At 41.2% G+C, this 25594-nt stretch overlaps 1 long non-coding RNA gene across 1 annotated transcript in view; it reads left to right on the top strand.

Annotated features, from left to right (window-relative positions):
- LOC148150472 (uncharacterized) overlaps nt 1-25594 on the top strand; it is a 112118-nt gene that overhangs the window by 16683 nt on the left and 69841 nt on the right. The window contains exon 2 of the long non-coding RNA XR_015757033.1: nt 8445-8691. This is a non-coding gene — a long non-coding RNA (uncharacterized LOC148150472). The remainder of the gene's footprint in view (nt 1-8444; nt 8692-25594) is intronic.

Raw genomic sequence — 25594 nt, 5'->3', positions numbered from 1 at the left:
ACAAGTAATATGGACAGGAGTAAACTCTTTCGTTCCTTAAGCCTGCTCCATTATTCAATATGATCATGGCTGATCTGACACGCCTCAATTTCATTTTCCAGGCATCTCACTATAATCCTTCATCTTTTCCCTCATGTTTTAAGAAATTACAGTATTGGAAATTTTTCAGTTTTTACTATGTCATTCTGATGCTGTAAAAATGAATTCAAGGGTACAGAAAATACAGAGAGGAACAATTTTAACTATGTTCACAAATTGCCATAAAAATCACAAGTATAAATTTGGGTTCTGCTGTTCTTATAATTAAGATTTCCTGCCCAGTCTGAAATACAGAATACTCACATTCACTCTTCTTTTAAATGGAGAAAACTGTAACTATGCTAACAAAATCAGAAAGTTTGGTGAAGGCATCACTCAATTTAGGAGGTGAGAATATTTAAGGATAGGATCAGAAAAATGACAAAGTGATTTGCATATGAATTTCCTCCATCTTTTATATTGAAAATTAGCATTGTTTAATAGTAATTGGCAGACCTTTTGAAAATTTCATGGTCAGTGTGTTTACTTTGGAAACCAATAGAATTTATGGTACTCAGAGGGTCTGCGAACTCTCCAGAAATGTTGAGTTCTGATATAAAAAAATCATCCTGAACCATTAACTGTATTACTCCCTTCACAGTTGCTCCTAGATCTGCTGAGCATTTCCATCATTTTCTGTCTTCATTAGTTTATGACAGCTTGTGTGACAATCGATAGAGGGCAGTAACATTCCATTATGAAAGTATCTCACAAAAGTTCAATGTCAGGAATGTGGCAATACAGGAGACAAAGTCAAATTACGCAATACAAATGGAATAACTTGTATGTAAAAGAACAGGTAATGACATAGAGTGACAGACTGAAAGACAGAGAAATAAGAGATAGCAAGTATGAGAACGAGAGAGAGAGCTAGAAGGACAAATAAATTGATAGGGAGAAATTGGAAGACAGAGAGAGTGGTCACTAAGCTGAGACTGAGAATTAAGGCAAACATAGATAAACAAAGGTTAAGACCTTTGGTCTGCAGGTTGTTAACTAGACAAATGACCCAACATCTGCATCAAGACTCTGAAACTCCTGGGGCAAGGACTTCCATGGGAATTGCGTAGCATGTTTGAACTTTTGATGGGCAATTCCTCTGCTCTGTGAATCACACCACAAGCATGTCTGACATTGAACTAGACAGTTACGGGGTTGCAGTGTGGGGTGTGGCATTAAATTCTGGTTATAGTACAAGTGTCTGAGATGAATTGATACAGGCAGATGTAATAATCATACAGAGATGCAAGGGAGGTTTAGAATCTGAGAGTGACAGATAAACTGTTAAAGAACACTAGCTACCTGATGAAGGAGCAGCGCTCCGAAAGCTAGTACTTCCAAATAAACCTGTTGGACTATATCCTAGTGTTGTGTGATTTTTAACCTTGTTCACCCTAGTCCAACACTGACACCTCCTCATAAAGGACAGAGACAGAGGTGTGGGATGGAAAAGGAAGGGAAGACTAGACTAAAACAAAGCCAGTGCAATGGATGGAAGAAACAAAGGAAGCTATTTAGAGAAATAGGTAGAGAAAGTAATAAAGAGAAATGAAAGAGTGAGGTGAAGCTGTAAACAGAACATAGACAATGAAACGTGTTGGAGTCATAGAGTACAAAAAGAACAGTATAGTTGATATGACAGGACAAGATTTAAGAAACAAAGCGAGAGTAAAAGAAAAAGCTTGACAGAATAGGCGAGATATAGTTCAAAGACAGAAGAACAAAGAGGAACACATTTTTTAAAAAAAATGATGAAAAGGTTGTCAGACCAAGATAAAAGCAGTTAGAGTTAGCGAGCCAGAATGGCTCTGGCAGTGAATTTTCCACTTTGCAAAGATTATTTTAAACAATGACAGGATTATTTGTTTTCCATATGAAATTTCCGATTTGGTTCTTTCTACGATTTCCTACTCATTTTCTAGTCTGATTTCCTGAAAGTTTTTACTATTGAATGGTGGAATTCCAACTACTCTTCACAACCTTATTCGGTGGCAGTTTTCTAAGTGTGCATTTTTGCAATGAATATCAGGAGGGAGGTTATTTGGCCATAGGTGAAGGGAGGCATTAAAGCTGAGCCAGTTACTAGCCACCCCAAGTATGATAATTAAAAGCAGGAATTTTGTTTTCCTAATCTGTTAGTGCTGTGTCCTCATCACTACATTAGATGACATTAAATTTGGCATTAAAAAGTAATTGCTTCAATAAGATGTTTTCGTAGAGCCCTGTACACATGCGTTTTCTGCACTTTCAGATTGTGACAAAATTATTGGAGTCCTCGAAGATGAGGGAACTCCCGAGGGCACCGTCTCAGAACCACCAGTGCCTGTTTGTCTGACTGTTTTACTGACAGAATTATTGCTCTAGTCTTTTTCCCAGTTTCTGCTAAGTACTTCAGTACATATACAAAAACTAACAAGTAGCAGAGGAATTTTACATTAATGTGTTAAATAATGTCACTACCTATCATTTTTAAGATTAGAAGAGCAGTGTCTTGCGTATTTAAGCAAGAATGCAGGAGAATTAAGTTGGAAGCTGAAACAAAATAACATTGGAGGTTAGAAGCATTTTTAAGAGACAATAAAGAAAGAAACGTGATACAGTACAAGATCTAGATAATAGTGGCTGCATAAAGAGGTCAAAAATAACCTACAAGCCATTTCAAATAAACATTTCAAAAGAATTATGAACTAATCTAGCTAATTGTAGCTACCCCTAAACTGTGGAGGTTAAACAAAGGTCAATTCTAACTGTTGTAAATTTCAGGCTTTATGAGCAATTAGCATATTTTACTTAGCATACTGGTACATTTTAAATTAATGAGCACATGCTGAATACAATACTTTTGCGCAGAGTCAGAGATCTCCTACTGCATTATTTTCATAAAGTCCAAAAATATGCTGTTCAGTAAAGATATGAATGCCAGACCATGTAATATGGAATGTGGATTGTGGCATTTTAATGCTCAAACATTTAACTGTCATTAAGCAAACATAACTTAGATCAGTAATTATTATTTAGACAAGAAACTCTCCATTTAAGAATATGCTTGCTAGGTTGCAGGTACAAATCAACCAGATTGGTAGTTAAGCATCAATAACAAAATGTGACATCTGGAATAGGATATCCCAATGCATGCCTTTTAATGAGATTATTATACATAAGATGTTAAGATGGGGATAGTTGATATAGATTATATGGATTTCAGCAAAGCCTTTGACAATGTCCCACATGAGAGACTGGTTGAGAAAATAACAGAATGTGGAAAAAGGGTAACTTGGCAGGTTGGATCCAAAATTGACTTAGTAGAGACAGAGAGTGATGGTTGAAGGTTGTTTGCATCCAGCGACCTACTGCAGGAATCAGTGCTGGGTCCCGTATTGTTTGTGATATACATGAACGGTATAGCAGAAAATGTGGGGGGATGAAAAGTACATTTGCAATAACAAAGATTGGCCAGGTGGTCGACAGTGAGGAAGAAGGTCTTACGTTTCAGGAGAATATAGGTGAATTGGTCAGATTGGCCTGTGAGTGAAAGATGGAATGTAACTTTGAAAAGTGTGAGCAGATGCCCCTTGGAAGAAATAAGTGGACAAGGGAGTACTCAATGAATGGCAGGATACTAGGAAGCTCAGAGGAAAGAGGGATCTTCGAATGCTTAAACATTCCCTGAAAGCAGCAAGACAGCTTAATCCGTTAAGAAGGCATATGGGACACTTGTCTTTGTTATTAAAAATCGTACAACGCCAGGTTATAATCCAACAGGTTTATTTGAAAGTTCAAGCTTTTGGAACGCTGCTGCATCGTCAGGTAGCTGGTAGAGCAGGATCATAGAACACAGAATTCATAGATCCTGTTACACTAGCTACCTGACGAAGGAGCAGTGCTCAGAAAGCTAGTGCTTCCAAATAAACCTGTTGGACTATAACCTAGTGTTGTGTGATTTTTACCTTTGTCCACCCCAGTTCAACACCGGCACCTCCACATGTTTATTAGTTGTGGCATAGATTATAAAAGCAGAGGGATTATGTTGCAGCTGCACTAAATGTGGGTTTTTTCACAGCTGGAGTACTGTGTGCAGTTCTCGCTGCTGCAGTTTAGGAATGATATGATTACAATGGAGGGGTGCAGAGGAGAATTACAGTGTCTTGCCTGGGATGGAGTACTTAAGCAATGAAGAGAAGTTGAACAGGGTGAATCGGTAGTGATTGTCTCCTTCAGTCGAAGGGTGAATAACAAGGGGGCATAATTTTCAGGTGAAATGCAGATGGTTTAGAAAGAATTTGAAATTTTGTATTCACCCAGAGGGTGGTGGGAATCTGGAATGCACTGGCTGGAAGGGGAGGTAGGAAGCCTCACAAATTTTATGAAGCACTTGGGTGAGAACCTAAAATGTCATAATGTTCAAGGCCATATGTCAAGTGTTGACTTAGAGTAGTTTTGTCATTGCAGACTTTGGACGAAATGGTCTCTTCTCTACAGTATGATTCTAAGATAGAAAGACATATAGGGATAAATAGAAACAAAATGGATTTTTAAAAAAGGGACAAAGAAAGAAGTATAGGAGAAAGAGAAGGGGAATTAGAGAGAGAGAAAGGGAGAAAGAAACAAAAAATATGAGATACAGGGGTAACCAATGATCAACATAAGGGATTATGCAAGCATTAGTTTAGGATAGTGAAATGAGGACTGCAAAGATGGGAAGCAGCAGAAAGTCAGTTACTTCACAAGAATTTTGTTTGAATTTTTTTCTTCATCCACTCCTTCTCCCTCGATGAAATTCAGCCTTCTTGTCAGCTTATGGCTTTTAGTGTACCTACTGTGTAGTTATTTGGGCTAAGAACCTTAACAGTTGCCAGGCTCTTTGACTGTAAGTGAAAGAAAGGATGGCAGCTAAGCCCAAAAATCATCTGGCTCTGTATGATAAGGTTGTATATTTTCCTGATGCAGGGCTTTTGCCTGAAACGTCGATTTTCCTGCTCCTCGGATGCTGCCTGACCTGCTGTGCTTTTCCAGCATCACTCTAATCTTGACTATTTTATGTTTCAGAGCTGTGTAGCCATTACACCAGTTTCTGTGTATGGAACAGGCTTTACTCGCATTATCCTGAAATGTTTATTACATCAGATATCCAACTTTCTACAATGTTGTTTATTTTTCTAAGTCTACCCAAGCAAAATGAGCATAGATCAGTTACCAGACTCTTATAATCAAACATTGTACAATTAGGCACTACATACAGCACAGTGGCTCAGTAGTTTGCACTGCTTTGTCACAACGCCAAGGATCGAGGTGCCATTTCACCCTTGGGCGACTGTGTGGGGTTTTCACATTCTCCTGGCATTTCCAGGTACTCCAGTTTCCTCCCACAGTCCAAAGATATGCAGGATAGGTGGAGTAGAAAACGTGTTGCTGGAAAAGCGCAGCAGGTCAGGCAGCATCCAGGGAACAGGAGAATCGACGTTTCGGACATAAGCCCTTCTTCAGGAATGAGGAAAGTTTGTCCAGCAGGCTAAGATAAAAAGTAAGGAGGAGGGACCTGGGGGAGCGGCGTCGGAAATGTGATAGGTGGAAAGAGGTCAAGGTGAGGGTGATAGGTCAGACTGGGGTGCGGGCGGAGAGGTCAGGAAGAAGATTGCAGGTTAGGAAGGCGGTGCTGAATTCGATGGATTTGACTGAGACAAGGTGGGGGGAGGGGAAATGAGGAAACTGGTGAAATCCGAGTTCATCCCTTGTGGTTGGAGGGTTCCTAGGCGGAAGATGAGGCGCTCTTCCTCCAACCGTCGTGTTGTTGTGGTCTGGCGATGGAGGAGTCCAAAGACCTGCATATCCTTGGTGGAGTGGGAGGGGGAGTTGAAGTGTTGAGCCACAGGGTGGTTGGGTTGGTTGGTCCGGGTGTCCCAGAGGAGTTCTCTGAAACGCTGCGCAAGTAGCCGGCCTGTCTCCCCAATATAGAGGAGGCCACATCGGGTGCAGAGGATGCAATAGATGTGTGTGGAGGTGCAGGTGAATCTGTGGCGAATATGGAAGTTTCCTTTGGGGCCTTGGATGGAGGTGAGGGGGAGGTGTGTGCGCAAGTCTTGCACCTCCTGCGGTTGCAGGGGAAGGTGCCGGGAGTGGAGGTTGGGTTGGTGGGGGGGTGTGGATCTGACGAGGGAGTCACGGAGGGAGTGGTCTTTACGGAATGCTGATAGGGGAGGGGAGGGAAATATATCCTTGGTGGTGGGGTCCGTTTGGAGGTGGCGGAAATGACGGCAGATGATGCGCTGTACATGGAGATTGGTGGGGTGGAAGGTGAGGACCAGTGGGGTTCTGTCCTGGTGGCGGTTGGAGGGGCGGGGCTCAAGGGTGGAGGAGCGGGAAGTGGAAGAGAAGCGGTGGAGGGCATCGTCGACCACGTCGGGGGGGAAATTGCGGTCCTTGAAGAAGGAGGCCTGGTGAAGTGGATGAACTGTTCAACCTCCTCATGGGAGCACGAGGCGGCGCCGATACAGTCATCGATGTAGCGGAGGAAAAGGTGGGGGGTGGGGCCAGTGTAGTTGCGGAAGATGGACTGTTCCACATATCCTACGAAGAGGCAGGCATAGCTGGGGCCCATGCGGGTGCCCATGGCTACTGCTTTCGTTTGGAGGAAGTGGGAGGATTGGAAAGAGAAGTTGTTCAGGGTGAGGACCAGTTCAGTCAGTCGAAGGAGGGTCCACTTCACCAACACCTTCCACCCCGACCTCAAATTCACCTGGACTGTCTCAGATTCCTCCCTCCCCTTCCTCGACCTTTCTATTTCTATCTCAGGCGACCGAATCAACACGGACATCTACTACAAACCGACCGACTCCCACAGCTACCTGGACTACACCTCCTCCCACCCTACCCCCTGTAAAAACGCCATCCCATTCTCCAAATTCCTTCGACTCCTCCGCATCTGCTCCCAGGAGGACCAGTTCCAAAAACGTACAACCCAGATGGCCTCCGTCTTCAAGGACCGCAATTTGCCCCCCGACGTGGTCGACGATGCCCTCCACCGCATCTCTTCCACTTCCCGCTCCTCCGCCCTTGAGCCCCGCCACCAGGACAGAACCCCACTGGTCCTCACCTACCACACCACCAATCTCCATGTACAGTGCATTATCCGCCGTCATTTCCGCCACCTCCAAACGGACCCCACCACCAAGGATATATTTCCCTCTCCTCCCCTATCAGCATTCCGTAAAGACCACTCCCTCCGTGACTCCCTTGTCAGATCCACACCCCCCACCAACCCAACCTCCTCTCCCGGCACCTTCCCCTGCAACCGCAGGAGGTGCAAGACTTGCGCCCACACCTCCCCCCTCACCTCCCTCCAAGGCCCCAAAGGAAACTTCCATATCCGCCACAGATTCACCTGCACCTCCACACACATCATCTATTGCATCCTCTGCACCCGATGTGGCCTCCTCTATATTGGGGAGACAGGCCGGCTACTTGCGGAGCGTTTCAGAGAACACCTCTGGGACACCCGGATCAACCAACCCAACCACCCTGTGGCTCAACACTTCAACTCCCCCTCCCACTCCACCAAGGATATGCAGGTCTTTGGACTCCTCCATCGCCAGACCACAACAACACAACGGTTGGAGGAAGAGCGCCTCATCTTCCGCCTAGGAACCCTCCAACCACAAGGGATGAACTCGGATTTCACCAGTTTCCTCATTTCCCCTCCCCCCCACCTTGTCTCAGTCAAATCCATCGAATTCAGCACCGCCTTCCTAACCTGCAATCTTCTTCCTGACCTCTCTGCCCCCATCCCAGTCTGACCTATCACCCTCACCTTGACCTCTTTCCACCTATCACATTTCCGACGCCCCTCCCCCAGGTCCCTCCTCCCTATCTTTTATCTTAGCCTGCTGGACAAACTTTCCTCATTCCTGAAGAAGGGCTTATGTCCGAAACGTCGATTCTCCTGTTCCCTGGATGCTGCCTGACCTGCTGCGCTTTTCCAGCAACACGTTTTCAGCTCTGATCTCCAGCATCTGCAGACCTCACTTTCTCCTCAAGGATAGGTGGAGTAGCCATGCTAAATTGCTCATAGCGTCCAAAGTTGTGCTGGCTAGGTGGATTTACCATGGGAAACGCAGAGTTGTAGGGATAGACTAGAGGGGTGGGATGCTCCTGGTGGGTTGGTGTGGATTTGATGGGCCGAATGGTCTGTTTCCATTGCAGGGATTCTATGATTATGATTCTATTCTATGATATAAGTTTATATTTCTAGCAGTATGTGTGAGGTAGCAATCCGATCAAGAATCCTGACCAGTTTTTAAACTCCATAATCTGGAGCTGCTAGGATCAATTGTAGTTTCTATACATATCAGTTATTTACTTTTTATACATAGATCACAGAATTCCTACAATGCAGGAAAAGTCCATTTGACCCATCAAGTCTGCACAGACCCTCAGAAGAGCATCTCACCTTCTCCCCATAACCTTGCATTTACCATGGCTCATCCAGCTAGCCTGCACGTGGGATGAATTTCGAGCACCTGGCTGAAATGAATGAAGACAAGAGGAGAATGTACAAGTTCCACACAGTCACCGAAAGCTGGAATCGAACCTAGATCCCTGGTGCTGTAAGTTAGCAGTGTAAGCCATTGTGACACTCTAAATTATTGACCAGAAAATTGGTAGCATATCGTGTTTAGAAAAGTTAGCATAATAGATATGTTGCTGCTGAATAATCAAAAAGAATTTATAATCCAGGTACATTAATTTCAATACTGCTATCACATTGGATATAGTATTTGTAAGAGTAATCACGGAACTATTAGTTGGTCGCTCATGACCATAGGCAGTCTGGCCTGTACTTGACTTCAGACCAACAACACTTTGATTAACACTTATCTGTCTCTGAAATGACCTTTTCAGCTGCTCAGTTAAAGGTATGGAAAGTTGATTTTTTTCTTAAATTGGCCTTGCTAATGATGCACATATTCTGAAAATGAATTACAAAAAAATAGTTGATTATGGACAATGCATAAGTCATTAGATGTGAACTAATTTGTTCCTGTTAAGAATTGAGAAAGCTGAATTGTTCTACATGTAATGTTTTTTTTTATTGATTTCTATAAGCCTATAATTTAGTAATGATCAATAAACTCTTAGTCACCTGTTGCAATTCGTTAAGCATGGTTCCATACCTTTTAATGTTATTTGCACCATACAAAGTAATCATTAAGTGTGGGGAGCATATTGATCTCAACTTATTACATTTGAAAACTGCATGAATTAAAAACCACTGAATAGGGAAGAGATTTGGATATAGGTTTGCTTGCTGAGCTGGAAGGTTCATTTTCAGATGTTTCGTCACCATACTAGATAACATCTTCAGTGACCTTCAGACAAAGCGTTGCTGATGATTCCGGCTTTCTATTTATATGTTTGGATTTCTTTGGGTTGGTGATGTCACTTCCTGTTCTTTTTCTCAGTGGGTGGTAAATTAGGTCCAAGTCAATGTGTTTGTTGATAGAATGCCGGTTGGAATGCCGTGCTTCTAGGAATTGTCATGCATGTCTCTGTTTGGCTTGTCCTAGCATGGATGTGTTGTCCCAGTTGAAATAGTGTCCTTCCTCATCTATATGTAAGGATATTAGTGAGAGAGCTCATGTCATTTTATGGCTAGTTGTTGTTCATGTATCCTGGTGGCTAGTTTTCTGTCTGTTGTCCAATGTAGTGTTTGTTACAGTCCTTGTAAATGACATTAGTTTTGCTTGTTGTCTGTATAGGGTCATTCAAGTTCATTAGCTGCTGTTTTCCTGTGTTGGTGGGTTTGTGGGCTACCATGATGCCAAGGGGTCTGAGTAGTCTGGCAGTCATTTCCATCTTTGATGTAGGGGAGAGTGGTTAAGGTTCCTGGGTGTGTTTTGTCTGCTTGTTTGGACTTGTTGCTGAGAAATCTGCGGACTGTGTTCTTTGGGTACCTATTCTTTTTGAATACTCTGTATAAGTGCTTTTCCTCTGCTCTGTTTAGATCCTCTGTGCTGCAGTGTGTGTTGGCTCATTGGAATAATGTTCTGATGCAGCTTCATTTGTGGATATTGGGGTGATTGCTTCTGTAGTTCAATATTTGATCCGTATGTGTTGTTTTCCTTAGTAATGAATCTCTCCACAACTTTCCTTACATAGCTATGCGTCTATTTTCCAAATGATTATATAGTACCTTGAAATATGCTACAACATTAATAATTTTACATAAGTGCAAATTATGTGCTGGTGGCATCAAAGATTTTCTCGATCCTAACCTCATCTTCATTCCACTTTCCAGCTGGAGTGGATGTTTTTAAAAAGTATCATCATGTAAAACTAGCTATGTGACTAACTTCTACTCATGTTCTATTTTTGTCTTCCTTATTAAATATTTGGTCATTCTTTGCTTTTTATGTTCTCTCTAATGTCTAACTTTTCAACTGTCTTTGCATAATTATGTGCATTTTCTTTAAATTTGAATTTTTTTTAATCAACCACTTACGGTCGATCAGTCCCTTAAAAGTTTTTCTACTCATTGGAATGTATGTATTCTGTGTATTCTTAAATATCCCCTCCCTGATGTGCCAGACTGCCAGTAGTTCATAAATGAGAAGTCACGCTGTTTAAATGTCTGCAATTGGCTGCACACGTATTTGCTCGAGACCAAACTGGCATCCAGGAACTTCTACATGCTGTAGCTGTGACATGTCACCTGTCCTGTCATCCTTATTGTTTTCTAATTAACTAATGAGATTTTTTAATATATTTTATTAACCCTACTCTACCACCAGTAAAATACGTGTTGGAGGAAAACCCCACATCAGACTCTAAGCCTCTTGTTGTAATTGAAACCAAGATATGCAGTTGATTTCTTTGACAATAGAATTTCTTTAACTTTTTCAATTTTATCCCTCTCTGCCACCCAATGTCACAATTGTCGATTTAGATCTGTTTAGACAACTAATAGCCACAACCTTCCTCCCTTAACCTTAAATAAGGACATTAAACCTTAACAATGTGATTAACCAGATATTAATGCAGGTGTCTTTGGCCAAGGATGTCAGAGGAAAGATGTCAAGCTTCTTCAGAAACTCTCAAAGTATACTTTGCAAATTGATTGAAAGGATTTGACTAGGGAGATGAATTTGTGATCTCTGGTCCAAAGAACTTTGCTACAGTGCCACAAACATTTCACTGACTTCATAAGAATGCATTGAATACACTTTCAAATGATCCACCTCCTACTCATTCCATCATCAAACTCTCAGACTGCTCAAGTCTCCATAGTTCCATTGCTCACCCATCAAAAATCAGACTCGTGCCTTAAATTCAAATGGTCTGTGTGTCTCACTCAAAATGCTGCTTATTTCTCACTGTTGCAGTTTACATTTATTTCCAGCGATTCAATTATGGAAAACACAGTTTAATAGATTGGAACAAGGATGTTATGGTCACAATTAACAGAAGAGAGCAGCAGTCGAATACAGTCACCCTGCATCTCTTTGAGTCGCTTTAGTGGAAACAGTGCTGTGCGTTATTGGACCAGAAGTGTTTGAGGCTGTTGAATTTAATATCACCACGACTATACTGTCTGCTCATATGCTGCTGAAACTCTCATTTATGCTTTTGTAATTTTAAGACTTAACTTATTCAATGTCTTCCTGATTCACCCCTCCCGTATTTGACTCTTCATAAATTTCAGGCCTGCTTGTACACATCAACTTAATTTAAGCTGCCACCACCGTGTTTGTGACCTATTTTGGCTCCCAGTCGAGCAATGCCTCAATTTTAATACAACTGTTCTTTTTTTCAATTCCCTTCACAACTTTATTTTTCACTATAGCTGTAATATTTTACAGTGAATATTATTTAAATTGAGAAAGACTGTAGAAAACTCCAGAACAGAGGGATTTGGGAGTCCTTGTTCATTAATCACTAAAAGCTAACATCCGCATTCAGTGGGTTATAGGGAAGACAAATGGAATGTTATAGAATCATAGAGCACGGAAACAGACCTTTAGGTCCAACCAGTCCATGCCAACCATAATCTCCAATTAAACTGGTCCCACCTGTCTGGGCTTGGCTCCTATCCCTCCAAACATTTCTTATTCACATACTTATCCAAATGTCTTTTAAACATTATAACTGTATTCACATCCACCAATTCCTCTGGAAGTTTATTCCACACATGAACCACTCACTCTGTTAAAAAAAAAGTTGTCCCTGATGTCTTTTTTAAGTCTTTCTCCTCTCATCTTAAAAATATGCTCCCTAGTCTTGAAATACCCACCCTTTGGAAAAGACACTTGTCATCCACATAATCTGTACCCCTCATTATTTTATAAACCACTTTAAGGTACCCCTCAGCATCCTATACTGCAGAGAGAGAAAAGTCCCAGCTTATCCAGCCTTGCCTTATAACTCAAACCCTCCATTCCTGGTAAATCTTTTCTTAACCCTCGCTAATTTAATAATATCCTTCCAATAACAAGGCAACCAGAAATGGGACACAGTACTACAGAAGAGGCCTACCAAAGTCTTGTGCAACCTCAATGTAGTGTCCCAACTCCTATACTCTGAGCAAGCATGCTAAATGACTTCTTGACTACCCTGTCAACATGTGATGCAACTTCAAAGAATTATGTACCTGAACCCCTAGGTCTCTTTGTTCTACAACACTACCTAAGGGTCAATATTAGAGTGGTGCTGGAAAAGCACAGCAGGTCAGGCAGCATCCGAGGAGCAGGAAAATCGATGTTTCAGGCAGGAGCTCTTCATCAAGAATCAATTTCTAGCACCACTTTAATCTTGTCTCTAATCTCCAGCATCTGCAGACCTCACTTTTGCCTAACATTACCTAAGGCCCTACTTTTAATTGTATAATCATGATCTTAGTTGTTTTACCAAAATGTAATTCCTTGCATTTATCCAAATTAAACTCCATCTGCCAGTCCTCATTCCATTAACCCAATTGATCAAGATCTCTTTGTAATCTTAGATAACCTACTTCACGGCCCACTATGCCATCAATTTTGGTATTGTCTGGAAACTTACTAAACATGTCTTCTATATGCACTTCTAACTCATTTATATAAATTACACACAAAAGTAGATTTAGCACCGATCCCTGTGGAACACCGCTGATAACAGGCCTCCAATCCACAAAACAGGCTTTCAACCATCACTTTGTCTCCTGCTGTTTAGCCGCTTTTGTAAACAATTTGCAAGCTCACCCTGAATCCCATGTGATCTAACTTACTAATTAGACGACCATGTGAAATGTTGACCTTTATGTCAAAGGGATTGGAATATAAATGTAGGGAGTTATTGCTAAAATTATACAAGGCACTAGTCAGACCACAGCTGGAACACTAGCAACAGTGTAGACTCATTATTTAAAGAAAGATATACTGGCATTAAGGCAGTCCAGAGAAGGTTGACTTTGTTGATATGGTATGAAGGGACTGTTTTACGAGCTTAATGTTGGGTAGATTAGGCCTGTACTGATTGGAATTTAGAAGGATGATAGGTGACCTGCATGAAACACACACAATTCTTAGGGAACGTAACAGGCTAGATGTGAAAAGATTGTTTCCCCTTCGAAGAGCATATGATCAGAGAGCATAATCTCAGAATAGGGGATCACCATTGAAGATGGAGCTGAGGAGGAGTTTCTTCTATGGGTAGTAAATCTCTGGAACTCTTTACCATAGAGCACTTGCAAGGCTGGGCCATAAATATATTCAAGGCTGGGATAGACAGATTTTAAATCATTAAGGGAATTTGTTGGAATAGGTAGGAAAATGCAGTCTCAAATTATCAGATCAGTTATGATGTCACTGAATGGCAGAGGTTTACAAAATCATGAGGGGTATAGATTATGTGAATGACAGGTATCTTTACCCTGGACTGGGGAATTTCAAATCTTGATAGGTTGAATCATCTGAAATTGCAAGCTGAAGCTGTCCTCCTTTTTCACTGTGAACCATAGTTGCAGCCTTCATTTGGTATGAAGGCAATACATTCTTGAACTCAAATATGCTACGTTAAGTTGTGTTACAATGAGTGTTCATGGTCCTACTCCTAATCAGTGAGCTCCCGATCATTTTTTAGATTACTTACAGTGTGGAAACAGGCCCTTCGGTCCAACAAGTCCTCACTGTGCCGCCCATGGTTGGAATTAGTGAAAAGGCGTATGAATAAAGGATAGTCATCTCCTGACAAAGAGGCAGTGGAAATCTGATGGGGCACTAAAGATGAATCTCTAAGTATTCATTCAGAAATTATACTGGCAGAGCTCTTGGAGTAGGTCACCTGTTCTCTTTACCTAGTAGATTACTCACAGTGTGGAAACAGGCCCCTCGGCCCAACAAGTCCACACCGACCCGCTGAAGCGCAACCCACCCAGACCCATTCCCCCACACTTACCCCTTCACCTAACACCACGGACAATTTAGCATGGCCAATTCACCTAATCTGCACATTTTTGAATTGTGGAAGGAAACCGGAGCACCCGGAGGAAACCCACGCAGATATGAGGAGAATGTGCAAACTCCACACAGTCGCCTGAGGTGTGAATTGAACCCGGGTCTCTGGCGCTGTGAGGCAACAGTGCTTACACAAGACATAAAAAGTTAAAGAAATAAAGTAATCATAGACTTTATTGATGTTTTTTCAAGTCACTGTTTACTGGCTGACAGGAGAATTGACAGATGATTAGACAAAAAAACCCATTGACCTTAAATCTCATTCCATCCTTCACAAAATGCAGGAAGAAGTCCATGCTTCCTAAGTGCACTTTAAGGCTACTGTCCTTAATCATTACTGTAAAGTGTACCAATACTATGAGATCTACCTAGCTGTAGATCAATGCTAAAAAATTTAGTCTATTCACTGTAGCCCTTTAAGTCAATGAAAACAAGAAATCAATGAGGACAGGGCAATATACAACTCGTCATCAATGTCCCCCATAAAGATCAAGCACTTGACAAAAGTGGTTAATTTGAACATTGTTTCTTTGGATTCAATTTTTTTTTGGTCAATGTTCAAAAAATTGTTGTGGCATTTTGATTTTTGTAGGTAAGGGATGGGAGTTTATATTGTTTTTCAGCAATTAAAGTGATTGTTGTAACTTGATGTTCATAATGCAAATAGAAAGGCCTTAAGAACAAGACAAAAAACAAATAGACTCATCCATAGTACTTCAGCTCATCTGGGTGTGTTAACAATTGTATACCGTGTTCTGGTAGTGGTCAGATAAAATACACTGAAAGCCAGCTTCTGTTTGTTCACATGCCTTTTTGCCTTATTTCAAAAACCACCCTGTACTGACATTTGTTTCCTATTCTATCCAGCGACTAATTTCTGTGATAGTGATATATTTTCACATTGTTGCAGTCATGGTGATATTTATAATATTTATTCATTTGATAACATTGATAATTTTATAAGCAGTAGATACAGATGGAAGCTAATAAAAACCAAAATTTGCAGATTCAGATAAAATTTGTTTGGAAAGTGTGTTTTCAAAATATGGAGCAAATTAGCCATGCTGAGTGGATCAGTCATCATCTTTTGCCAGAAGTCTTTGCTAGAAACACAATGACTACTTTTTAGGATTAATCAACATATTTTAGATAATTAGATCTACAGACAATGACTGATACTAGGCTAGGACTTTCAGAAATTAGACGTTTTTAAAACAACTAAATTTTGCAGCACTGTGGGGCCTTTAAGGCAGGTGCTCAGGGGATGGGGTAAGGTGATGGTGCATTAATATGGTTTCACCATGGTTTGTTATGCTGTTACGATAGCTTGATATGTAGTTCTATGTATCTCCAAAGGTTAATGTCCACACATGCATTCTTAGAGGCTTTTCCTCTTTTATTAGAACTAGCTTCTTCTTGGTCTCTAGCAGCCCTAGTTTGTCCTTATGTTAATTGAGGTTCTCTTACTCTTATATTCATATATTTACAGGTTACTGAATATAGCTCTCCAGTGTCTGCATCCTTGTCTTTACATGTTTCTCTCTGATCTCTAGTACTCTATGTTGCTCTGCTATGTCAGAGTAACATCATCATTATGGTGCCATTCTTGGCACACACCTCTCTCCACATTCTGAGCAGGGTTGTTATGATAAATGATAAATTTATCAACCCTGGCTTTTTAGACAATTGGACACCACTTTGCCATTCATATAATGCAATCAGCTCTGATCCTTTGAACCTGCTCCACAATATCAAACATTGAAAGGAGCTGATCCTCACAACAAGCACCACAAACAACAAACCCATGTAGAAAAGAGTCCATCTTGAACTAATTCACATAACTTCTAATTTCACTTCCAAATTTAAAAATAGCAAAAGTCTTCAGGTAAATTAGCACCAACCCGTTCACCATTCAAGGAGGCACTACTAACTGTACAAAATACACTTAGCAACTGATTGGTAAATATACTCTCATTTTAAATTGAAACTAAACACACATGTCCAACATGGAGCAAATAATAGGAGAGAAAAATACTTCCGATGCTGAAAGCAGAACAAAAAAGAAATTCTTGAAGGCACCTCTCAAGTGTTTCCTTGAGGACTACATTTTGATTTTCTGTTGCACCTTTGGTTTTCAGGTGATTTTTTTTATTGTCACAAACTCCTTTATTAGTTGGTGCAGTCGTATAGTAATATCCTTATCTTGTTTGTGTCTTATGAGGTATTTCGACTCCCAATAGATAGATAGATTCAACAGTATCCTTAGTAGTTGTCACTCTTCCATTAAATATAAAGCTACAGCACAAAAGGAAAGCAGATTCCTTACACCACAGTATTGAATTTTCTTTCAGGAAACAGATGTAAGTTAGCAACAAAATTTTTTTTTTCAAAATAGCTAATGCACTTCTACACATAAAAATACATCATCTGACATGCACCTTCTACAGACTGGTGAGATCACACCTAATGAATTTCCATTGTGAATGCACAAAGCTGAAAAATATTAATGAGGTAATGAATTTGCTGATCTTGTGGTGGAAAGGTTGAAGACATTGCTGGAGGAATGGGAGCTCTTGGGGTTTGGGGTTGGCTACTTGGATCCAGAGGGTAGATGTGTAGGTTGCTCCTGAATTGCTCCAAGCTCTTGCCTTGAAAATTATTTGGGTTCTTCATTGTTCAGGAGATCTGACTGCTGCAATTAAATTTAAAAGCTGAATGGTAATAATACTAACAAGTTTATTAGCATATTTAGAGTCATGCACTACTTCCTGGCGGTGTTGATATGTCTAGTATTTTGTAGAGTTAAATTAGATTGGAAATGAGTTTGGGTTGTAAAACAGAATCTAATCACACACTGAATCCAACCAGCCTTTTTTTTTCAGTTAAAAATCAATCCAATATGCCAAAACATATGAAGAAAACAAATTACTCTTAAAATTCAGGTCAAATCATTAAAGATTCACACAAATCATTGACACAGGGGAATGCTTTGCTCCAAAAACATTCTGCCCAATAATTTCGAAAAGTAAACCCAGAAAGTAGATTGGAGGTGAGTTTGGGTTGCAGAATGTAGAATAATTTATGTTTGTTAAAACTTGTGTGAAGTTCTTGAAGGATAGAATAAATTGGCAAGAAACTGGAATTAATATCTGCCAAAAACAACAAAGTATCAGGATAGCTTTGAATGAAGTAAAATAGCTGTATATATTCTGGAATCCACTGGCTTATATATTTTTTAAAAAAACTTTTTAGATTTTAGAAAAACCAGGCATATCACTTTGGAAGTATGGTCTAGTCCAAAACTAGATAGTTGGAAACTCCAGTTATCACTCTATTCAATCCCTAATACCAAGCTCCAAGAATGCCGTCTAACAGGAAAATGGTCTTCCTTGGCTTAAACTGATGTGAATGGTTCTGTCTTTTTCTCTGTGGAGTCAAGGAGATGGATGATTCATATCCAAGCTGTTGGCTGCTTTCTTTGTGCTTTGGCTTAATGTGTTGTCAGTCAGCTTCTGTACGAGAGGCTTTCAGTATGGGTCACCAACCCCTACCTCCTTACAAACCACTAACAATTCATCATTGTCTCATTGCTAATCCCACTCTATGCTGATCGTGAGTAATAGTAAAAACAACCAGTTGGTGGAAGCAGAGATAAGGAAACTGGCATATGACCAAATTAGCTGCTCTGACAATAACTATTTACATTTGTTGAATTTCTTCATTTCAACTTCCAGATATTTCACAAGTTAGCTTATCTCTGTAATTCTTTCTTATTGAGGATGATGTTGTTTTAAGTTCTGTTGTGTAAACTTTCTCTTTTTTTGAAAACATTAAATGCATTTAGACTGGAGTGTTTTGCTTGTATTGCATCATTCTTTGGGAAAGAGCTGACACTTAACTCCATTCTGGCATTTTATGTCTAATGTATACCTTAGCCAGAACTCCTTTACAAGTGCAACATGCACTGGATGAAACGGAAGAAAGCCTTCTGCTCTTGTACTAAAAGCTTTTGCAAATCTCAAGATCTGACCTGCAGAGGCATAGCACATTTGAAAAGAAAGGGAGCACCTTGCATCTATTTCAGTGTCAACACTCCCTACATGTTCACAGTGAGAAACTGAAACAACTAGTTTCTCTGCTGCAAAGTATTTTTTATGTATTTAAACTTGTTAATTTGAATAAGTACAACTAACATTGGGAATTTTAGCTTTTGTATACTATGCCCATATTCATAAAGGTCTTAAAAAGCTCCTGTTTCCGCAGGTGTACTTCACAACGCATTGTCAGGCAAATAGGTACAATTTGATTGTTTGTACTATCCAACCATCTCCACTCCTTTGTACCTTCCCTATTCAATATCAGGACAGCAACAGGAACAAAAAGACAGAAACCTCACAACAAGCACCATAAACAACATTTCATGTACGATAAGAATATCTTGAACTAAGTGAAATATTTATTGCTTAATGATTCCTGTTTCACTTCCCAGTTTGTAAATGGCAAAAACCTTCTAGCAAATTTGCAACAGCTTATTTATCTGCAGTAATGTGCTATTTATATCCACATAAGTAGGGTTTAATACACTTTGCAATTGAGTAGTTAACATTTTCTTATTTTGCATTGAAACTGTGCTCACTAGCTCCATGGAATTCCTTTCATTAGATTCCAGCCCCATCTTACAGGCATATTCCCACCCTACAAGCACGTTCCCATCCCTGAAAGGCTGCAGTGCATTCAGACATGTATTGGCAATCTGGTATTGCCCAGGGCTGACACTCCTTCACAGTTACGATCCATTCTCTCATCCTAGTCACTGTAACCACCAGGGCATGCACTCGACTGGTCCTTAGCCACATCCCGTCTAAACACATTCTTTAATCAATCTTATTGTGTCCCCAGCACTTACTATAGACCAGCATCTTGTCTTTGTCCAGTAGCAGAACATCACAAACAAGCAATTCAAATAATGAGGTTTTATTAATAGCTGGCTAAAAAGGAACACAAACAAGAACAATCAAGACTGAAGTTCACCCCACAATGCAGACCAAATGCTGGTATCATGACCAGATTCAATTTAACATTCCATGATGGTCCACAGCACCTAATTCCTATCTAATGGAACAGAGTATCAGTAAGCTCCTACTTATAGTATCCGATACTGCTGAGCTGTGTTATGCACAAGTAGAGCTGCCTCCTCCCCACTGCCTTAGGTTTACTACTGTTCCTCAGCTCCTCAGTATCAGTAACATCACCTCATTGGTTACTCCAGTTATTCAGAGCACTTAAAGCCAGATTGGCGCAGCAAACTGCCCAGACTGGTCCAGGCAATGGAAGTGCATGGTCAGCACCCCAGTACTCTGCTATACCTTACCACTTGCTGAAACGTGGGGCAGCATTGTATCTGTGCTCCTCATGAGTCGGGTATTGTACAATGCTAAACTGAGACATGGATGCAGTGGTTAATCTTTGCCTCCCCAGTAACCAGCTTGAAAGGCAGCTGGACTCTCAAATGCACCAGATGCATGAGAGTGCTCCAGGATTTAGGAGACATGGGATCTGTTCGGTTAGTGGGCACACACCTCCAGGACGTGTAAAGATGATGACATATGAACATTTTTTGAGTAGAGCTCCTGCCTATTGATGAATTCCACAACATTGTAATTTGGCCCTCCCAGTGCCATGTGTGTGCAGTTGATGGCACCCTACACTTAGACGATACTAGGTATATCCCCAAGCCCTCCTGCCTGGGCTGAAGAAATGAACCAGTGGTCTTGGACAGATAACGTTGATCACTGTCTTGATGTATTTGTGGATACACAACTGGGAGATCTATTACAGGTCACCTATTGCTCCCTGGAAGGAGCCGAACATGGAAGCTTAACCAGCCGCCACTTTCTTGCCACTGAAGGAGAATGACCTTCCCCTCCTGTAGATCTCAGGTCCCACTCCAGTATCCACGTAGTTCCGAGGCAGTATCCTGGAATGTTCAAAGCCTATGTTGCATTGCACTTTACAAATCTGCAGAAAAAGCAGTCTGAGACCCCAGCAGATATCACACATCCTCTGGGCCCTGCGACTTTGACCTCTCGCAAGCTGGGTGTTCCTCATCTTCTATGGCAGTCTGTATTTGCTCTTGGACATGCCATCGGCCTTTGTCCTCCTACATCTACCTTCAACTTTCTAAGGAAGGCAACCACAGTTATCAATATCCCAGCACCATCTGAGCACAGGACTCTTGATGGAAATGAGCTTCATTGGGAAGTGTGAACCAGATTCTTAGATCTCAGACCAGTCAGTGGTGCAATATCCTGCTGGTTAGGGCTGAGCACACCTCCATACGGTGAAGCAAGCAGCACCCCAAAAATGAGGGCCTTTTCTCCGTCATTCATTCAACTTCACCTGCACTAACTTGATGAAGGTGCCATGCCACCTGAGGGACCAGCATATTGCATCAATATGAAGTGCTATTTACCCTATCCATGCCCCTCACGATTTTACAAACTTCTATAAGGTCACCCCATATCCTCTGACACTCCAGCCTATTCGGCCTCTCCCGATAGCTCAAACTGTCCAACCCTGGCAACTTCCTTGTAAATCTTTTCTGAACCCTTTCAAATTTCACAACATCCTTCCTATAGCAGGGAGACCAGAATTGCGCACACTGTTCCAAACTAATGTCCTATATGGCCGCAACATGACCTCCCAACTCGTATACTTAACGCACAGAGCAAAAACGACAATTGTACCAAATGCCTTCATTATCCTGTCTACCACCGACTTTGCTTTCAAGAAACTGTACTCCACGGTCTCTAGGATCTCTATTATTAACTGTATAAATCCTGCCCTGATTTGCTGAACCAAAACGCAGATATTCATGCTTTAAAATTATTAAACTCAATATTGAGTCCTGAATGCTCTAAGTCCCAAATGGAAGGTGGGATGTTGTTCCGTGCATTAGGGCTCACTGGAGTACTGCTGCAGACCTGAGACAGAATATGGTGGTGTGAAGTAGCAAGCAACTTGGGATCAATTTTACAGACAGAAAGTAGGTGTTCTGCAAAGTGGTCATCCAGTCTACATTTCATCTCTCAATGGAGAGGAAAACTACATTGTGAGCACCGAATACAGTAGACTGGATTGAATGAGGTGTAGGTAAACCATTGCTTCATTGGAAAGAGTGCTTTGGATAGTGAGGAAGGAGAATGTAGATGGGCAAGGATTGCACCTTCTGAGGTTGCGTGGGAAGGAGCTGTGGGAGTATTGGGAGATGTTGAGAGTGGAGGAAGAGTGGACCAGGATAAAATGGACAGAATGGTCCTTGTTTAATGCTGACAAAGGAGGAAGATATATGTCTGGTGATGGTATCCTTCTGGAAGTGGTGGAAATTGCAGTTCATGATCTTTTGTATGCAGATGCAGGTGGGGTGGAAAGTGAGGACCCCATCATTGTTGGAGGGAAGAGAAGGGGTGAAAGGAGAGGTGCAGAAAATGGGTTGGACACAGCTGAGGGCCCTGTTGAGGAAAACGGTGGACATTTCTGACGCCCTCCCTATTGAAGATGGCATCATTAGAATTAATTCAGTGGAGATTGAGAAACTGAATTGAATTAGTTTTATTGTCACATACTAAAATGAATGTGAAAAGTTTTCTAAGGCTCCACTTAAACAGTGTCTTTTTAGATATAAAGGTCCCTAGATATGGCTTAAGTTACAGTTACACAAACATTAATTACATAAACTGGGAGAAGGAAATGGATTCTTTGCAGGAACCAGGATATGAGGATGCATCTAGAAGAAAGTGAGGACTGCAGATGCTGGAGATCAGAGTCGAGAGTGTGCTGCCGGAAAAAGTCAGGCAACATCCGAGGAACGGGAGAATCGATCTTTTGGGCATAGGCCCTCTGAGGATATATCATCAAAATAACTGTGGGATAATTATATTTGCTATGCATATCAATGACCAACCTATTCCCAAAAATGGAAACAGAGATGTCAAAGAAGGGAGGCGAGTAGTCAGAGATAGACCAGCTGAAGGCGAGAGAAAGATTAGAAATTGGAAGCAACATTGATAAATTGATCTAATTTCAAAAACAGGGAAACAGCACCAATGATATCATGGATGTAGCGGAGAAAGACTTGCAGAGAGTGAGCTAAGTAGGACTGGAACAAAGAATGTTCCATGTATACCACAATGAGACAGGCATAACTGGGGCTTTTGCAGATATCAAAGGCCACAATCATTCAATTTCCCATTCAGTACAGACTGCTACTAGACTTACATAACAGATCATGAAACAATGGTGTAATTCTCCCACAGCACCCTTGGAACTTGCATAATTAACGGTTCACCATTGGCCAGCGTTGGCATCTTTTTAAGTTATTGTTGGTAAAGTCTGTATTATCGAGATGCCGGTGTTCAATTTGCAAGTATCAGTGGTCCAGTGCAAATTGACTTTGAGCAGTATATGATCCCTAAGCATCTTCACTCTGCATGCATTCCTGATGGACCAATGATTCCAAATTAAACGTAGCTGGAGTTTGCAAATAACTGCTTCATATATTTGATCTTCAGTAACTTATATCCAGAAAATGTGGACTTCATGCTTTTGCCCATCAAACGACATTGATTTCACCCACACTGCGCCTTGTAGCCATTTTCTGGTAGCACTTTGCATCTAAAGAACAACAAGTGATGGCAGGGAATGCAACTTGTTGTGCACACAAACAGAATAGGGCTTCACCTAGTCACTAGGGACACCTCACCACCCCCGATCTTTCATGTTTTTGTTAACTTGCATTATCCAACAGCAGCATTCTTACCATTGACCTCAGGTAGAGACCCACTATATTGACCTTTACCTCTATTGTTCGTCCTTGTCCCTGAACCCCACCATCAAAACTTAATGCTGTGTGGGTCCCCCTCTCCCGTAGCCTATCATGACCTCCAGTATTGTTCCACATTCCTCGCATACACCTGGAGGGATTGCCCCTCAATCCCCATCATCATCCTTAACCCCATCTTTTGGCAGTGATCCCTTTGCTGCCCTTAAAGACCCCCTTCATAAACAAATGTCAAACAGACCCCCAGAACTGTATTTGCCCCAGGTCTCTGACTGACTTTGATCAGCATGCTTCAAACATGACTGTCCAGATCTGTGAATGTTAAGTGTGAAGATGCAGGATTTCACCACTGCTTCTGACGGTCCTCCAAGACTAACCATTACTCACTTCACAGACAGTAGTCTGAAAGTTTCCCAGATCATGAGCAACTCATTTGGATGAATGACTCCAGCCAAACCCTTCCAATGTTTGTGGACTGTGCCAGTGTCTGACAGTACCACAACACCTTGACCAACTTTGGCCCACAGCTGGCACATGCTGTAGATATTAGATTGACACCTCAGTGTACTGTAAGTCAAGACACTCCCTTTCACCCATTCCCACCCCAGGATAATCCCTACTGACGAGCAAATTGTCTGCGTATCTGTGCTTAAGAGCACCTCAATACAGCAGTACTAATAGATTTTGACTCTGGTTTAATCACAAAGCTTTTTGTTCTAAAAGCTGTTCCTTTTCTCAAGGATGCTGTGTCCTTGATTTTTTGTCAATGGGGTTGTAAAACAGTCCGGGCTCTGATTCGGCTGGTTTGGTACAGAGATGAAAGGGTTTACTGAGAGGCCTTTTTGTTTATATGTAAACAGATGAGACTTTAGGCCACAGCTTAGATGTTTTAGAAGTAACCTGTATAATGAAAGGGGAGTGGTTAGTCCTTAAAGCTGAAGTCTTGTTTGAGTTCAGTTTAGCAGTGGGCTGTGTGGAAACAGGCTGCTAGACTCTCTCTCCTTCTGCCCTTCTAACTTTGACTTATAAGCCTTTGTTTCATTTTTACTATATGTTTAAGGGGTTTGTTTATTGAGACTGTTGTATATTTTTCGGAACAGCATAATTAAGTCTAGTATGGATAGACTGAGTTCTGTGGGTATTCCAAGTTCTTTCTGTTTTATTCCGTAATTTTGTGAATAAAGTTTTGTCTGTTTTTAAAACCTGGTAGTCAAGCTAGCTAACTTACTCTAGGTAATTTTCACTGTACACTTACTGAAACAAGTAGCAAAGTTACAGTCTGGGGCACCTGTTTAAGAATATTTTAAGTGGTCTGGCCTAGTCCATAACACTGAGCACTAAAATCCTTCCAAGGTTGGCATGGCAAGGGATGGATATTGTAAACATGCAGGTATGCGCGAACTAATCAAGCGTTAAGAGAGCAAATGAACAATCCTGAGATGCAGCCTAGTCCAATCTGTTCTCCTTGTGAGGTGTCCCTATTACAGCCTTTCAATGCTAGTTGCTGGTGTACATTGCATAGTAGATCTGACCTTCCTACATGGCCTGCATTTGGATTATAGAGGTGTCATAATGATTGTGAGGGGTTAACAAATGCCAGATACCAATGTCCATGGGTAAGGGTGCATGTAGTTAATACCTATGGATCACGTCCTGAGATACTAAGGAGGATTTATGGAGCAAGTGGTGAGCTGAAGTCACCAGGTACCTGCTGTGATTTCTCAAGTCTAATTTGTTCAGCATGTATGGTAAAATAAGATGATTTGTCAATTGACAAGGTACTGAACAAATTTTTAATTGGCATCCCACCACTGCCTAGTGAGAAAATCATCACGCTGCTTGTCAAAAGCATAAAAGATATAGTGAGGTGCACTTGATATCGAGATAGGACTCACTAGACTTATCGCCCAATTCTGCCACAAATCTTGCCAAAGCTGAAGTCCCTTGGGCATTTACAAATTGCCAAATTGTTCTAAAAGAATTAGTGCTGAAGCTGTATTAGCTTCACCCAATCTGATGTCACACCACATGTGGTTGGCGAAACAGTCAGTCTGGAATGACTTTGATGGAGACTGTTGTGACGTGTCTGATTTCCTGATAGGAATATTGTGCTTAACCAGTTAATGTTAATAGTACTTACTCAATTATGCAATAAACTGTACCTTCTTATGTAATAGTGACATTTCTTGTTAAGACT

Source organism: Chiloscyllium plagiosum, unplaced genomic scaffold (genome assembly GCF_037043375.1).
Source record: "Chiloscyllium plagiosum isolate Xiang-an unplaced genomic scaffold, Cpla_swu_hap1 HiC_scaffold_4, whole genome shotgun sequence".
NCBI classification, from domain to species: domain Eukaryota; kingdom Metazoa; phylum Chordata; class Chondrichthyes; order Orectolobiformes; family Hemiscylliidae; genus Chiloscyllium; species Chiloscyllium plagiosum.
Note: the sequence above shows the minus strand (reverse complement) of the source record. Positions and strands in the feature narration are given on the sequence as shown.